This window comes from Equus przewalskii, chromosome 24 (assembly GCF_037783145.1).
Source record: "Equus przewalskii isolate Varuska chromosome 24, EquPr2, whole genome shotgun sequence".
Taxonomy (NCBI): domain Eukaryota; kingdom Metazoa; phylum Chordata; class Mammalia; order Perissodactyla; family Equidae; genus Equus; species Equus przewalskii.
Genome location: NC_091854.1, coordinates 5234033 through 5251542, shown reverse-complemented (window position 1 = coordinate 5251542; position 17510 = coordinate 5234033). Strand labels below are relative to the sequence as shown.

The following is a 17510-nucleotide window of genomic DNA, read 5'->3' as shown; positions in this document are numbered from 1 at the left end:
GGAGGTAGTCTTGACGCAGAGTCCCAAGATAACACATTCAGTCTGTTCTTTTGCAGAGTTGATCCCACAGATGTGCACATACAACCTTTCTGCCCATAGGGCGTTACAAAATAGCTACGTGAGTGCATAAGGCAGGTATGAGGCAAACCAAAGCTGTTAATGAGGACTACCCATATTGTGAAGCAACTACCATGGGAGTTGTGGCCAAAGGGCACTGGTGCCCTGATATGCCTTTAGGAGTCTTTAGGAGAAAAAAGGGAACATGCACTTGGAGGCCTGCAGGACCTTCCTCCCTGGTGAAGGTGGGCAGGTCTCTGCCCCTGCAGGCTGGAATAGTTTTTGTCTTTTCTGAGGCCCATTTGCTAAGACTGTGGTCTTCAAAGGTGACTGTGAATTATTATCCCCATTTTACAGATGAAGAAATTGAGCCTCAGTAAAGTTCAGTTAAAGTGTGTGTTTGTGTGCACGTATGTAGTAGGTAAAATTTATTAGCTCTATTGATAGACATTTCTTACAAGTAACTGCCCTACCTTATTACTGGTGGTGTTTACTAATTAATACTTACTTTAGATCTTACCTCTTTCCAAAAGAAAGGATTTGTGGCTGCTTTTTGCAAATTATAACAGCCTAAATGTACCTCTTCGTTATTCTGTTTTATTCAAAACAATGCCATCTTGTTGATCCAGAACACTCAGAAGTTTTTGAGGCTACATTTAGCAGGTCAGAAGAGCTAGTATTTAATGGCAAACTTTATGCACTGGGCAACTTGGAATTCTCAGCCAGCACCAAAAATTCAAATCCTACTTCCCCACCCTGACAGCAGGAGGGCTCCGGGTGTAGGTGGGGTGCTGGTGCACTCCTGGGGGGCTTTTCAGGGATTCCGGAGGACGCCGCTCCGAGAGAACCTGCCTCTTCTGCTAACGTCTCCTACCCGGCTTGGAAGGCACCTGTAGCCCCAATCAAGAACGGGGCGGGACTTGGCTTTCTTCAAGTCAAACGTGGCAGGGAAATTCAGCAACTGCCCTTTCATCTCCTTTCTGATGATCAAACCGTGCGCTTCATTTAGGCAGAATTGGGGCATATAAGGCAGAAGGTAAACTCATAATCTGAAAAGAATTCTGGTTACGTGGCGAGCCCAGGTATGGACCGCTAAGGAAGCGGACTCAGACCTTTCTCCCCACTTGCTAGTTTTGTTACTTGCTTTGGAAAGCCGAAGGACAGCACGGTCTGTCCCTGGTGAGGTGTGCTCTTCCAGCATTCCACCGCAGCCCGCCTCGGGTGTTCCCGTTTTTGAGCCCTTTCCGGGACCCAAATTCCAGCACCCGAAAGTCGGCCCAACAGCCGGCCCCTGGGCCCCGCCCACTTTGGCCGGGGGTCTGAGCCGCCGGGAGCCGGAGCGGGAGCCGACGCCGGAGCCCGAGCGGCCGCGGCCCCTTTAAGGAGCCGCTCTGCGGTAACCCGAGCCCGCAGTCCGGCGGGCGCGGCGGGCGCTGCGGGCGCGGCGGTAGCTGGAGCCTCCGTGACGGCTCCTCCAAGCGGCTCGGAGCCCGCGGCTCCCCTGGCTCCCGCTGAGCATCCGCGGGGCGGCTCTGGCCGGCGCCAGCCCTTGGGCCGGGCCGGATGAGCAGGCGCCCGTAACCACCCGCCGCCTCTCCCGGCCCGACGCAGCCGTCGCCCGCGCGCGAGTCGCCCCGGGACCCGGCACAGGTGACGCTGTTTGGAGTGGGTTCGGGGAGAAGGGCGGGCTCGCCTTGCCCCGCGGCGCCCCCGCGCCGCCGAGCTCAGCCTGGAGGCAGGGGCGCCCTGCTGCCCTCCCCCGGCCTAGCGCGGCCGAGGCTCCCTGCGGCGCCCGGAGGCGGGGTGGGCGTCCCGAGCGCGCGAGCCGGAGGGGGCTCCGCCGCGGGCTGCAGCAGGTGTGCGCGGCCGGAGCAGCATCCTCCCAGCCCGCGGGCTGCGGCGCCGCTCGGGGCGCAGAGGGTGTCCCGGCCCGCAGCCCCGCGCAGCCCAGACGCCCCGCGTCCCGCTCGCGGTTCCGTGGCTGCCTCCGGGTCTCGGCTCACAGGGCGGGGTGCTTTGGCATCTGGGGGAAGCTTGCTTGTTAGAGGCCGGTACGCAATCAGGTGCATCAAGTGGGTAAGTCTCCCCCCTCCCACCTCCCCGTTACTAAATAAAACGAGAAGCTTTTATTTATCCTTGCAATTCTCAAGTGGGTCCCATTTTTAGCCACCGAGTGGCTGAAGAGTCTGGTGGGAGAGGGATTGGGCGCAGAGTCAAGAGGGAGAAATTGGTTTCTATTTCCAGCTCTCCCATTGTAACCCCGGGCAGGTTGATGAAATGAAGTGCCTCGGTTTACCCAGCCGTGAAATGGCATCTGTAATGCTAGCATTTTCCTAGCGCCCCAAGACGGGAGGAAAACCGCTGTGAAAACATTTTGAGTTAAGTTCGTTAAAGGGGTCATTAAACTGGCCACTGTTGCTGGCCAGTTTTGTCTTAGTTGTACACATCTCAGTGTTAATGTGGTGCACATTTTTATATGAACTTATAAAGTTCTTAAAGTGTGATCTTTGACAAAATATTTAAATGAATCCAATACCAGTTTGGGGACAAGATGGAAGAGTTTGTGTGGACGTTAGGAGTTGATGTGTGAAGTAGGAAAAAAGCTGTCATTTTAGTAAAATCTTTGCTCAGTCATAAATGGAGTTGAGAAAGATGGATCTTGGATTGTGTGTGTGTTTTAAGTGAGATGCTGCTCTGTGAGCATGTGGTATAGGTTGGAATGCAGCTTCATCTTTGTGTAGCCAGTTAAGGTAAGACATAGAGAATCCCAGTTCCCTTTTAGCCGTGCTATAGATGAAGTAGAGAATTTTTTCCCTTGTTTATCTTTTCCTTAAATTGTCTGGGTGAAACTGAATTAGAAAAGTGTACTCCTGCAACGCTGGGAAATTGGAAAGAATGGCTTGAGGGACCATGGATTTTAGTTTGTTTGCCATCCTCCCTCCTGTGGCACCAGGTGATCCTGAGGGTAATACATTTGAAGGTGCTTCTTTCTTTCTTACTTCGGCAGCCCCTTTTGCCACCTTACCTACCTCCAGGGATCGAATTCTTACTGTGTATTCTTGCATGAGTTTGACCTGTCTACCTGTCTCACACTCAGCTGCTCAGGCCGTCATAATTATTTACACTATTAGCTTTCTGTTCCTCTTCCTTTCATGCTAAGTCTTCTCTACCTCGTTGGAAAGAATAAAGCTGTATACTTGGAGGTGCCTAGGAATGGCAGTGGTCAAGGGGCTGACACATCTGGCAAACTCCAAAGAAGCTGGGTCTTCTGAACAGACCCTGGAGTGTGGAGGCAGCGTTGGTCTATCTTTTCCTTCATTTTCTGAAATCTCCATTGGTGAGAGAGTCATTTGATTACCAAAGTAAACGGAGGCTTTGGGAGCAGTGAGCTATCAGAAATCTAACTCAGTCCTACGATTATGGGCATTTCCAGCAAAGGAGTGGAGAGGAGGAAGTGGCGACTTGGAAGGGACTGAGGGCCCTCCAAATAACTGGATGACCGGAGAGGGTGGTAAAGGACCCCTGGCTTCCCCACTGGGAAATGGGAAAAGGGCCGGGTGGCAGAAAGGGAGTGGTGGAGCTGCAAGGCAAATTCTGGAATGTGCCCTAGATGTAACCTCCCCTTCTCCCCCTTTCCCTTTGAGAGTGTGTCTTGCCCCTCAAAGCCTGGTATAGCTATCCTGCAGTTCTCAGACTTGTTCACTTGCCTCCCTTGGTGCTTTAAAGGAGGCCCAGTGTTTATATTCCTCCCTCAGAGCTGGCCTTCCAAGTATGAGAGGAAACTGAACAGTTTACTTCATGAGAAACCTTCAGATCTCAGTGCCTCCCTGCACCCTCCTCAAATTAATGTCCCATATTCTACAGATTAAGGATTGATTTAGCTTCAGTATCTCTTGGAAGGTTGAAAAGTGGGATACTCAGTTTAGCTGAGAAAAGTAAACTGAACAGTCTACAGGAAAATACAGAAAACTGGTTTTTTTCTAGAGGAAGATAATGAATTAATTGCCTGGGTGAGAACTGTGGGCAATTGGACAAGGAAGGGCAGTACTGGGGGTACAGTTGTGCTGGACAGCTTGTGCCCCCCTCCTTGAGAGAGGACAGGATGCCACCAAGCTCATACAGTTGTCTTGTTGTGCTTTCCCTCTTTCCATTTGCCTTGTGAGAGGAAGAAGAAAGCAATATGGAGGTGGAGTAACCATCTGTTCTCAAGGTTGGGAACAGACTTTGACTCAGCATTAGGAGTGAGCTGTATTCACCTGGCATTGGGATCAGGCACTGGACGTATTACACTAGAGAACGCATTACATCAGGAAAGTGAGTTAGTCTTCTAAGGAAATCTAAGGTATTTCAAGAGTGACTTTGGTGGTGTTTTTTCTTGTTGGAGATGAAAGAATGGAGTCCTGCTTCTCTGAGGTTTGTTATTCACAGTGAGACAGCTGGATGTGCTGCATTCAGATCCCAGACCTGAAAAGAAGGCAGGAATAGCAAAGAATGTTTTTTTGCTCAGAACATTGGTCTGTTCAAGGAGAAGACAATCCTGTGGATACATGAGAAGGAACTTGTGAATCGTAAAAGGCCATGGTTTGTGAAAACAGCTGAGGAAGACAGCTAGAAGTGTGTTCAGAGCTTGAGCCAGCATGAGGAAAGGAGCTGCTGCGCCGGGGGACCAATAGGGAGTGGGGAGTCTGGCTAGATGGACAAAGGCTTATCTAAAGCAGTGTTTCCAACATTTTTGGATTACAACACAGTACAAAATGCATTTTTACATTGAGACATAGAGCATAAGTATATGTGCATCTGAAACAAGTTTCATGAAACAATACGTATGCCTACTATAAATATTCTATTTTCTGTTTCTATTTCTACTCTATTTCTGTTTCCATTCTGTTTTGAAAAACTTATTACGGACCACTATTTGGACACCATTTATCTAATGGATGGAAAAACAGGTTGCTGGGGAGCAGGCTGGGCTTTGGGGTCGGAGATGCTGGAGGAGGTGGAAGGGGACAGACTTGATTGGGAGATATTTGGACCCCTCTCGGTGGGGACACAAGGGTGTAGGGGAACTCATCTGGTGTTTTACGGGTGCGGGACTCACGTTAATGAAAGGCAGCTGGATGGGCAGGTGCAGAAAGGGGACTTCCTACCAATTCTATCCACTTCAAGGCAAACAGTTGGTTTGAGTGAAGAGGAAGTGTGGAATGAGTAAATTTGGATTTGAAAGCAGTATCTTTGGAGCAGTAGATTTTTCTCTGTAGGTTAAATAAGAAGACAAAGGGATCCAGAACAAATTGGGGATGGATTTAGGCCGTGTCCACTTTCTTCAGCTGGATAGGGAGCAGAGGGTCTCATGGTGCAGAGTGGGTGAGCAGGAGGCTCACATCTCCCCTTCTCGCTTTGAGAAGTTTGTGCAGAAGGAGTGGATGGAGTGTGTTCTTTCAGAATCCCATTTGCTGATCAAACTTGTTAGGAAGTTGGCCGCTTGCCTCACAGAGAATTGGAAAAGTATTTGCATTACATTTTATAAAAGGGTTAGATTATCAAGACTTCCTTAGACATCTATTTCAAGATCTACAATCAAACTGGAATCATCCTTCATAGTCTTTGGGATTGACAAAAAAGCTTCTTGGAGAAATAGGTGAAGCAGCACCCAGCATCCTTGAGCTAATTCCAGTATCTATGCCCTGAAGTTAATCAAGGGCAGAATCTAGCTGCAGCCCTTTGATTTTCTTTTCATAACAATTAACTTGTGACTCCAGCACCTAGTACCCTTGCCAGCAAGCAAGTACAGCAAAGCTTGGAGAAATAGTGCACAGGTTCACCTGGTTGCTTGGTTACTGCTTGCTGTTATCATCCACACTGACCTGTTTCGATCCTCCCTTTGACCCATCCCTGCCTTATCTGATTTTCCTACCTGAGTTGATATGTTTTCAGTGTTTGACTTTACCTCTCCTCAGCTGTCTGGTATCTACCTAATGTTTTCAATCCTGGTTTCTTGGGTGTTATGTCTTAACGGTGTCCACCAGACTATTCCCGTGGAGCCCATGTTTGGATCCCAGCATGTGCTTTGTTGGTGTCTATTGTATCCTGCCTTGGCTACCTTAGAAATAACTGTACATTGATGGGTTTATACATTGGTTTTAATTTGACTTTTAAGTTTTGGGGACATGGAGAAACTCTCCTGGTCAAGTTAATTTAATTAGCTTTCTCTAAAGAGGCTTAAAAAAAACCTTTAAAAAGTACATTTTGATCTGGGACCAGCCCGGTGGCACAGCAGTTAAGTTCATATGTTCCGCTTTGGTGGCCCAGGGTTTGCCGGTTCAGATCCTGGGTGTGGCCAAGGCACCGCTTGGCAAGCCATGCTGTGGTAGGCGTCCTGCATATAAAGTGGAGGAAGATGGGCACGGATGTTAGCTCAGGGCCAGTCTTCCTCAGCAAAAAGAGGACGATTGGCAGCGAATGTTAGCTTGGGGCTAATCTTCCTCAAAAAAAAAAAGTACATTTTGAAGGCATAGACAACTTCTCCCTATTTGGTATGTATGTATTTAGTGGAAGAGGAGGAGGAAGGACATTTGATGAAAAATTTAGAACAAATTTAGAAGCCCCCTTTACAAGTGTTACATTTTAGGGACATAATTCCTCAGACTAGTCTTGCTCAGTTAACATGTTTTGCTCTAATACATGTAAAAATATTGAGACAATTATGAATTAAATGCTTTGTCATTTGTTACATGCTATTTTGAGGATTGAGAAAGACTACAGCTGTGTTCCAATTGAGAAAGCTTCTTTGCCTTTTCATATTTTTAAAACCTGTATGAGTGTTACAAAACAGATCCATTTCTTACATGTTTTGTGGAGCAACCTAGGGCAAGATCGACGCCACAGGGTGGGAGGTCAAGTTGCGGTGAAGGGAAGGTCTGGCTGCCTGGAGCAAAGGCTGCATGTTTGGTGTCTCCCAGCTCAGTATCCCCATAGCGAACTCTTAGACGCTAGGCATTTGGAGGACTTGAGAATGCTTTATAGCCTCAAGTCCCTAAATCTTTTATTCAGTGGTTTTTTTTTTTAGTTACAGAATTGAAACTTGTTCATTATAAAAAACAGTGTAAACAACCAATACTCAAGAGAGTGAAAGTTCACTCTCCTTTCCCAACTCCCACCTGTCCTCTTATTTAGGATAAGAAAGAAAAATAAGTCAAAGGAAAATAAGATGGAGGTATGAGTGAGGTTCATTAGTGTAAAGTCCTCTTCTCTTCCTGGAAGTTCTGGCTGTAAGCTTTCCAGCGGCCAAACACAAGAGGCAAACAACCCATAACAAGTTTCAGTGTGTCCAGAGGGAGAAACCAAATCGGAGAAGACTGTCTATTTCTGATTCTAGGAGGTGAGAGAAATTTCTCCTTTGGATTTTCATCAAGAAAACACAGCATTTACAGTGACCAGCATTCTCAACCACATTCCCAATATTCCCACACTCCCCAAAACAACCAGTTTTCAGTTTTGAGGGTATAGCCCTCCAGAGACGTTTTTCTCTACAAATGCCAAAATGTGCCTACTTGTGTATTTATGAAAAATTTATCACTTTGCAGTCTTTTTTTCACTCTGTAGTATGTGATGAGCATTCTTTTGTATCATCTTGTTCATTTAAATGGCTATATCACCTGTGTTAGTGCATCTGTATCAATACATTTAACCATTTCCCTATCATTGGACCTTAAGGTTGCTTCTTATAATGATGCAATAAACATCCTCGTACGTACATCCTTTCACTCATGTGTGAATTTGTTTTGAGGATAAAAGACAAAATCATTAGTATACTGCTTATTTTATAATTCAGTTAACATAGTGCTATCACAATTTACTTAGTCTACCATTTAATTCCCCAAATATTCATTCAGCAGTAAGTGTAGCACTAGATACTCTAGGGATTTCAAAGTGGGGCAATGCCAGCACTTGCTTACAAGAGCTCACTCTCCAGAGCAGAGCGATTAGGAACACACACTGACTATGATATCTTTGGTTTTATTTTCACCCTACCTTGTTCCAAAAATGATTTGGGAAGATGCATACAATATGACAAGATAAAGTAAATTTAGGATGGGAAAGAAAAACAAGTCAAAGGAAAATAAGATGGAGGTATGAGTGAGGCTCATTAGTGTACTTGAAAGTCCTCTTCTCTTCCTGGAAGTTCTGGCTGTAAGCTTTCCAGCGGCCAAACACAGGAGGCAAACAACCCATAACAAGTTTCAGTGTGTCCAGAGGGAGAAACCAAATCGGAGAAGGCTGTCTATTTCTGATTCTAGGAGGTGAGAGAAATTTCTCCTTTGGATTTTCATCAAGAAAACATTGCAGTTGCCAGGACCAGCATTCTCAACCACATTCCCAATATTGTACAGTAAAACCTAGTGACCTTGCTTTGTAATGCCATTTCAGGTCGTGTTCCTCAGTGCTAGCCAGGGGTGTCATGCCTTGGCCCTGCTCAGTGAAAGGTCATGAGGATGAGTTGTATGTTCATGTGTTTAATCCAGAAATAGCTTAAGAGGACCTAAAGGGATACATGACCATTGAAAACAGCAATCTGACACTGTTCCTGGACAATTTTTTCTACAAGGTAGTACAGAATATGTAATTTTAGTGGAATTTCTGTGAGTAGAATCCATTTGCCCAAGAATACTAGGCTTACAACTTACAAAGAAAGAAGTGAGGATGTTTTAGATGGCATTCATGTATTAGAACTGTAACAATGACTGAACAAAATATCTTCTTTAAAAAAATAAATAAAACTCTGCACTTGGTCCTTTTTGCAGGAAGGATGGTATTTGTTCATGTTGATCAATTTCTAAAGGGTGACAGCCACCATTCCAAGAAGTCTTGAGAACATCTCCAAGCTTAAAATGATTAATAGGTTGCAGAGTATGATAGTGTTACCAGGATTTAGAGATCCACATGTTGGGGCAGGTTGACCCTATTTCATAAACCTGGGAAAAGTTCGACTCTAACGAGCCACCTGGAACTGAACTTTTATGATCACGTTCACCTAAGTCTTGCCTCAGGAACATTGTCCCAACAATCCTTTAATACCAAGTCCATGGGCCAAGCTTAGGTACTTGTATAGGACCTGCCCTGAATTTAAACATGAGCTTTGTAGTAAATGTTAAACTTGAGGTTACCTGAAGCCGCATCTGATTTGTTTTGCACATCACCTCACTAGCCTGTGAAATGGTTCAAGGAAACATGTCACCGCATTTAGATTTTTTGGCTTCCTGATAATATCAAACCAGATACTGAATCAGGTAGATAAGTACTGTGTTTATTGGAAAATAGTGCAGTTGGAACCAGTTTGAGGCAATGGCAGCCTTATGGAAGGAGGTCGGCAGAGAAAGTACTCTCAGAGTACCTTGGTAGAGTTTTAAGTGGCCCTAGGTAACAAGGTAACAGGCCAGCTAGAATTTAGAAGACCTTGACTGTCTTCTCATTTAAGCCGCCAAGTCCCCCAAACAGATAATAGGGGTGGACAAGCTGCAGGGCCTCTAGGCCAAAGGTTAAAGGAGGGGACATGATCACAGTGCTTCAGATACAGAATATCCTGTCTCTCTATGACTTGGTGCCATCAGAGAGACAGGTGTAACATTTTTGATTAGGAAAGGGTGGTAATAATAAGTGTTATCTTCTATTGAGTGGGGTTTTGATCTATTGCTGAATAACAAACCACCCCCAAACCTAGTGGCTTAATAAAATGATTTATATTTCTCATGATTCTGTGGGTGGCTGGGCAGTTACTCTGCTGGTTATAGGCTTCCTCATGTGGCTGCCTGCAATGGCAGGGTCAGCTGGGCTGGAAGATTCATGATGGCTTGCCAGCATGGCTGCTAGTTGGTATTGAGTGTTTTCTGTCAGCTGGGCAGCCTTAGTTCTCTCCGCGGCCTCACATCCTCTTGTAGACCAGACAGGTTTCTTTACATGGCAGTCTCAGGGCTACGCTCCAAGGAGTGAAAGGCAGATTTGAGGCCTGCATAGGCTCCAGAGCCCTTGCAGCCTCTCTTCTGTATTCTATTTGTCAACAGTGACAAGGCCAGCTCAGATTTGTGGGGGCAGAGACATAATCTCCACCTCTGGGTGGCTGGAGTGACAACATCACATTGCAAAGGAATTTATGGGTATTAAATGACTTACCACAAGTGGCTACATGTGCTGAGCACTGTGCTAGGGGCATTTAACGCCTCCCTTTTAAGCCACATGACCATCTAGCAAGGTAGGCATTCTTATCCCTGTTTCATAGAACTTGCGTGTCAGAGAAGTTATATTCTTGCCAAAGGCCGCTTGATAAAATACTGGGACTAAGATTTGATTTTAGGTCTCTCTCTAGCTGAACGGAATTCGTTTTAAGAACTCAGCAGGTGGTTGAAATTTGCTAAATTGTTCTTCAGCCCCCCTCACCCATTTAATATTGTCTCCTATTTCCTGTGGGGAGCAGGCAAAAAAGAACTAGAAGGCAAGCAGGCAAAACCCTACCTCAGGCACTTCCGTTAACCTTAAGGACTTTCTCAGGGGTAATCAAGTGGACAGCTTGAAGGTGAGAAGGACCTCCCTGTCTCCTTAGGTTCTGACTTCCTGGGTTGCGTGGCAGGTGTCCCAATGATTCCTTTAAAAAAAGAACAAAATGTATTTGCAAAATCTTACTCTGTCCAGCTTTTCTTTGATTTCACAATGTTGGTAGAAAGCCAAGAGATTTCCCAAGCCAAGAGGCTCTTCTGTGAGCCCTTCAGGAAAGGAAAAGCAGGAATATGGAAATAAGTACATCAGAAGCTGAGTAGAAGTTGGCTGCAGGACCTGCTTCCTCTTCCCAAGAGTCTCCACCTGGCAAAGCAGTGCTACTGGGTCCTTGCTTCGGCCTGAGGGCCCCTCGCTCACACAGAACACTTCTAAGTCTCAGGGAGTGTGTTGTATGTGAAATGTGGATTTCCTTAAAGGTGGGCCCTCAAGTTGTATAAGCTTCCAAATCCTTACTTTTTATTGGTTTCAACTACTGTATTAGTGTGACCTTCCAATCACTATTGTCTCCTGGCCTCGGCATTCTGGTTTATCCAAAATCTAGTGACTGTCATTATAACTCATAGGTTTAAAAAATAAAGGCTTCTTTATAAAAGTTCTAAGTGGGGTGAGATGCTAGGAAGCAACATTTATCACGTAAATAAAATGTGCCATCTATACTGTGAGACTTAAGGCCCTAGAAAATGAACTCCTGAGTTTCCTAGGGGAGAGTGCTTCAGTGGGTTGGAGCAGTAGGCAGAGCTGGGGAAGGAGGCCTTTTTCCATTGTCGGCTCCCTTGCAGCCACAGTTCTTGTTAGGTATTAGAAAAACAAGTCCCGAGGCAGGGAGTCAGTATAAAATGAAGTAAATTTTAAATAAGACAAAAGATTCAAAAAAATTGATGACATAGATTAATTGTATTAAATTTTGTTTTATTTTTAAGTTAATAGCTAGAACATGTAAAAAGTGCAAATAAATGCAAGCTAGGAAAATAAGAAAAGTTTTGTTAAAATCCTAATTAACAATACTTTTAATAGAAGGGAGAATTGATCAAGTGTTGTAGGAAATCAAGGGGAGAAATTCTTTCTTGAAAGAGCAGGAATAACTCCCCGGCCTTGCTGTGTCAGAATCTTTTGGTGGGGACTCTGGGCCATGTGAAAAAATAAATCAAGAAACCTATTTCCCCCCCAGAAAACAAACCATAGAAAGGAAGACTACAGAATCTTCTTGACTGGTGGAAATAAGCAGAATGTATACTGAGAAAGTATTGTGTGTATGAGGGGGCTGGGGGGCAGTGGGATGGGGAGCTCTGGGACATCAAAATTTGAAAAACACTGAGTTAGAGGGATCAGAAAAAAATTCCTAGAAGGCATTTAACATAGGATGTAAAGAGACAGATAGGGCTATGAGAGATAAAAGGGAAGTCTTGGGTTAAAGAGAACTATGGCAGTATGAATTAACTGTCTACACAGTTCTTCAAGTTGTGGTAGCAAGATGAAGCCATCCCACAGCCCCTGAGTGTGGACACTTCTTGCTGAGGGTAGGTGATTCTTTAAGAGCCAGTTTAGAGAACAGAGTTTAGTCTCCTTTCTGCTCTAACGTCTTGTGATTATAATTATTACTTACAACTGAGGGGAAAATAAAGGCCCATTAGAAATGTATGAATATTTAACCTTAAATATTTTATTCTTTGTTATCATTAAAACAACCTGTAATCCAAAAAAATTGTTTCTGGGAAATGTCAATTGCCAGGGTCTGTAACAAGCAGAGTTGAACAGTTTCTCGTTAATTTGAATTCTGTTATATGCTCTTGGGAAGTAAATGGTTGAAGGAATGGGAAAATATAAAGGATACCCTTATTCAAAGTTTAGTGTCTTAACTGACACGGAGGAGCCATAGAGAAATCTTTTCTATGGTTATGAGGAATTTCTTCTTAAATCTGATGTGACATCATATATCTGCAAAAAGGAGTGTAACTGAATCATATTCATATCAGATTCCTTTGCCTGTCCTGGTTTAGTCTTCATTTACTTCTCGTTTGCTTCAGTTTAAAAAGCTGTACCGTGAATACTGGAGGATGTATAGAAGTCAGGTTGACTTTTATGCAGCTGGCCTCCTGAAGACTTCACACTAAGCTAATGGTTCTTGAACTTAATGCCCAGAAAAGAGAAAAGAGGTGGAATGTTTTCTGCATGTAATTCTCCTAACTTTTTTTCATGTAGCTTTCAATGCAGAATTTACAAAACATCGACAACAATAGAAAACAAAAACTGTAACTACAGTTAGCCAGGAGCTTTGTATGTATTTGGTTAGATGCTCAACAGTTTTTACATGAATGAAAAGTCAAAAGTGGATAGTGTGATAGTTATTCTTTACTAGGGGGTTTTAATATCTCTGGTTAATAATTGACATTTCATGAGCATTTAGACAGATAATTGCAATGTACCACCCATATGAAAATGTCAAAAAAAGCAGAGTAGGGGTGGGCAGTGTGCCTTTTTTGGGTAGAGTTTTTGTTTATTTGGTTTGGTAAATATCTCATCTTCTGCAATTAAGTGTTTATTAACAAATGATTTACAGTTTGCAAATAGAGACTTTTTAAACACTTTTACTTGTTAGGGCTACTGACATAGTAGATAAATCAATAAACGAGTACTTCTGTAGTTGATAAGAGTATGAAAATACAGTGCAGATTACCATTATATATACACATGAAACCTTTGAACACATACCATGTGTTGTAAGGAGTTTGGGAAAGAAATCAAATATCATATTTCTATGGTCTGAATGTTTGTGTCTTCTCCAAATTCATATATTGAAATCCTAACCCCCAAAGGTGGTGGTATTAGTAGGTGGAGCCTTTGGGAGTGATCAGGTCAAAGGGTGGAGCCCTCAGGAGTGGGATTAGTGCTCTTGTAAAAGAAATCCCACAGAGCTTTCTAGCCCCTTCTACCATGTGAAGTCTGCGACCTGGAAGAGGGCCCTCACCATGCTGGTACACTGATCTCAGGCTTCCAGCCTCCAGAACTGTGGACAATAAATTTCTGATGTTTATAAGCCACCCAGTCTGTGGTATTTTGTTTTAACAATGCAAACAGACTGAGACACATATGCAGTATTAGCTCCTTTATAGTATTGGTACTCTTTGCTTTTGGACAACTGGAGGTGAGAATCCTTTGAAGTCAGTGTGTTTTCATGCTGTAATACTAGAGTCATCAATTTAGAAAATTCTTTTTTGCGGTATTCTGATTCTACTGGTAAACTGAGGGACCTGTAACTGATGAGATACCAGCAGAATAGAAAGCACATATAAGAATATGACTGTCTGTTATTATCATTATTTTATTTAATAGACATTGAGCACAGGCTGTATGGCAGGCACTGTGTTAGCTATGGGGACACAATGGAGAGGGGAAAAAGTGTTCGTGTTTTCCACCTTCCTAGGGCTCACATTCCACTGGGGGGTGGAGACATTCATTTAAATTGCAGGCGTAAAGGAGAGGGACATGATGTTATGAGAGCAGATAAGGAGGGGAATTGACCTGTTAGTGGAGCTCAGAGAAGCTCCCTGAGGAGGTGAGGATTGACCTGAGAGCTGAAGAAGCATGAGAGTTAACTTGGGAGTGGAGGAGCATGGATGAGAGTTGGGGAATAGGTTATGCAAAGGTCTTGTAGAGGGAGGGAACATGGCATCTTTAAGGAACAGAAAGAAGGCCACATTAGCTGGAGTGTAGCAAACGAGGGCAAGTGCCAGGTGAGGCTGAGCACTGGGAAACCAATGAACATTTTAAGTTGGGGGTAGGTGAGGAGGTGACATGATCAGAGACAGCTTTTAGAGAAGATTTCCCTGGCGTCCTCCATGCTAAGAATACCAGTTTGGAGACAATCGACAAAAGTGATGGTGGTAGCTTAATAAAAATGGATGTTTTTGAAAGCTATTTAAGAAGTGAAATCCACAGGACTTGGTAGGCTGGATGTGGTGGTAAAGTAGGAAGGTGCAGAAAGCAAGTTATCAAGAATGACTCCTAGGTTTCTGGCTGTCAAATCTGGAGGTACAGTTATGCCATTCACTGAGATGAAGAACCTAGAAGAGGACTAAGTTTAGGGGTCAGGTCATGAGCTTGGTTTGAGGTGCTTTTGAAATGCTTGTGTGGTACTGACAAATAGGCATTTGGCTATATGCGTCAGGACTCAGAGGAATAGAAATTTCAGAGGAATGATAAGGGTGAGGACAAGAATAGAGTGGGCTGAAGAGTGAGAAATGGCGACAGTATGGACACACCTTTCTAGAACTTTGTCCTTAAAGGATATAGGGGAGGGGCAGGAGAGAGGGTAAGAGAGAGAAAACTATATTGGAAAAGAGAGGTGGGAAAAGGATATAGGAAGAAGAGATGGTGGATCTGTTGATTTTCATTTTTATTGGAGACTTCAGCCTGTTTAAAAGCCAATAGAAAGATCTAGTTGAGGAGAGAATAAAGGATAACGAGGAGCAAAAGATTTCCAAGGAGGCCAGAAATGATGGATCCAAAGTGCACAGGTTAGAAAGGTTGTCCTGAGATGGGAGGACAGATGGTTGAAGATGCAGGTAGTTTATACGGGTGATAGTGTGATGTTGAGAGTTTTCATGTGTTGGCTTCTATTTTATTGTGAGGGAGGACGGGAGTAACCTGCTGAGGGCAGTGTGGTAGGAGTGCAGGGCAGTGTTGAGGGCTGTTTGATCCCTCTGTAATTTCACACTCATCAACCTCAACCTCTTCTGAGATACGACTTTTTCCAACAGAGTGCTCTGATTGTTTGGGGCTCATCTTTGAGCAAATAGTTGGACATATTCAGGGTTGGGGTTTGGCCAGCTAGTGGGTTCGGGAAAGCTGAGAGGTCAGTGGACTTGAGAAGTTTGTAAAACTGGGCAACGCTTGAAGGAGAGGTCAACAAAGGAAATACTTGAAATGCTATTTTGGAGGCATAAAAATGAGGAGAAAGGAACCATAAAGGTCCATGGGTGGTTGAGGTGGGATGGAAGAGGTGCCGTTCCAGATGAAGATAAAATGAGTTGTTAAGGACACCTGGGCCTTCTATGTAGATAGAAAGTCACTCGGGATGTTGGCAGGGCTTAAGGACATCAGTGGGGCAGGGCTACAGTCTCTGAATGGGAGGAAATGTTTAGGAGGTTGGAATACCAAAGAGGAGAGGGAGAGGGTGGTGTAACTGAATAGCAGGACCAAAAGACCCTGGGTGTTTACAGGCAGTGAGGGAATGGAGGAGTAAGGCCTGAAGGGGACCATGAGGAGCAAAGAGGATATAGGGCCATCTCTTGACTCTGAAGTGTAAGGGACTAGGCAGCCACTACCTGGTAGGGTTGCAGAAGAAAAGGGGTGTCTTCAGAGCGTGCAGAGGAGAGGCCAAGCATAGAGCACTGTTTTCTGGGTGTGGAGCAGCAGTTCCAGGCAGCCTAGTGGAAGGGCTTGGGAGATGGAGGGGGTGATAGGTTGGGTCAGGTGGCTGCAAAGGAACTTTGACGCATGGCAGGGATGGTCACGTGGAGAGGATAGATTTCTGCAGTGGGGGCTGCCTACATTTTGAGTGTTGACTAATGTAAACAGAGATTAGTTGGTGGCCTATGGCCCAGTGGCCAGAGAATGGTCTTGTTTCCCTTGGCTGGAGTGATGACAGATCCAGAAATTACATGTCCTACATGCTGCTGGAGATGGACGATGGCGGAAGCAGAAACTTACTGAATGTGCAGTATATGCCAATTACCGTTCTGAGTGCCCAACAAACATTATGTGGTTCATTCCCCGTGACAACGATGTCAGGTTAGTATTGTTGTTATATCCATTTTACAGGTGAAGATACTGAGGTTCAGTTAAAGCACATGAAGTAATTTGTCCCAGGTCACACAGCTAGCAAGGGGTGGAACTGACATTCAAACTCAAGTCTGTGACCAAGCCTGTGTATTTCCCACCATGTTATATGTACTTAATATTTTCTTACATGTGCAATTTTGATTTTTTTTAACATAAATGATAGAATGTTGAGAATCTAATGTAGTAGTTAGTACAAAACTGCCTTTTTAGATGTCAGAATTAAGTTCATTCCTAGAATCCCAGGATCTTACTTTGAGGGTCCTCTGACAGTCAGACTAGTGCTCATGCCCTCTGTGGACGCGCCCTCCAGTTGTCCTGTTAGCACTTCTGTGACGGATGCTTCGACACTTCTAAATTGTTAGAAGGTTCTTCCTTAAGCTGAACTCTTCCCTCCCTGTAATTTTTGCCCACCTGTGCCATTTTGAGTAATGCAGGGTAAGTTCCCTCTTTCACTGTTCCATGACTGTTCTTTAGATGTTAGAAGAATGCTCTCAGGTCCTCACTAAGTAAACTTGTTCCCAAGCTGACATTACTCAGCCCTTTAACTCATCATGATATGATCTGGTTTCTGAAAATCACCATGTTAATTACACTACTCTCAGGGTACTTTGGTGTGTGGTTAATTCAGAGTAAAGTGGGAGTGATGAGTGTCTTCATCCAAAGTTATACTTCTGCACCATCTGATTAGAAATGAGCCTAAAGTTTGCTTTTGGTTACTAGTATCTTCATTACATTGTTGTCTCTCATTGGTTTGTGTAACTTAAAATGCCAAGGCTTCCTGTGTGCGTGTGGGTTAGTTATGTGGCTACTATGCTAAGTCCTTGGGTATTACCTTTTAAAATTTTATTCCTGCTATATTTTATCTTTCTGCTTGGAACTCATTATTTTAGCCAATGAAGATAATTTTGAAACTTGATTTTTTTTTAACCTGTTACATTAGCTATCTTTGCCAGCTCTATTTTATATGTAGATTGAGTAAACATATAAATATTTGTAAAAATATTACTGAAAACAGACCAAAGAGAGAGAACCCTAATGGGATAGCAGAAGATATTTCTCAAGTC

At 44.1% G+C, this 17510-nt stretch overlaps 1 protein-coding gene across 12 annotated transcripts in view; it reads left to right on the top strand.

The window, feature by feature from the left end:
- The window catches only part of TLCD4 (TLC domain containing 4), a 102221-nt gene that overhangs the window by 30821 nt on the left and 53890 nt on the right, over nt 1-17510 (top strand). The window contains exon 1 of one of the 12 annotated variants that reach the window (XM_008523053.2): nt 816-1093. The exons of 7 other annotated variants lie outside the window; for them this stretch is intronic. The gene's annotated coding sequence lies outside the window, so the exon portion shown is untranslated. Of the gene's footprint in view, nt 1-815; nt 2134-11790; nt 16396-17510 lie in introns of those variants that run through there. 4 more of the 12 variants (XM_008523050.2, XM_008523048.2, XM_008523051.2 and 1 more) reach the window with 4 other exon arrangements.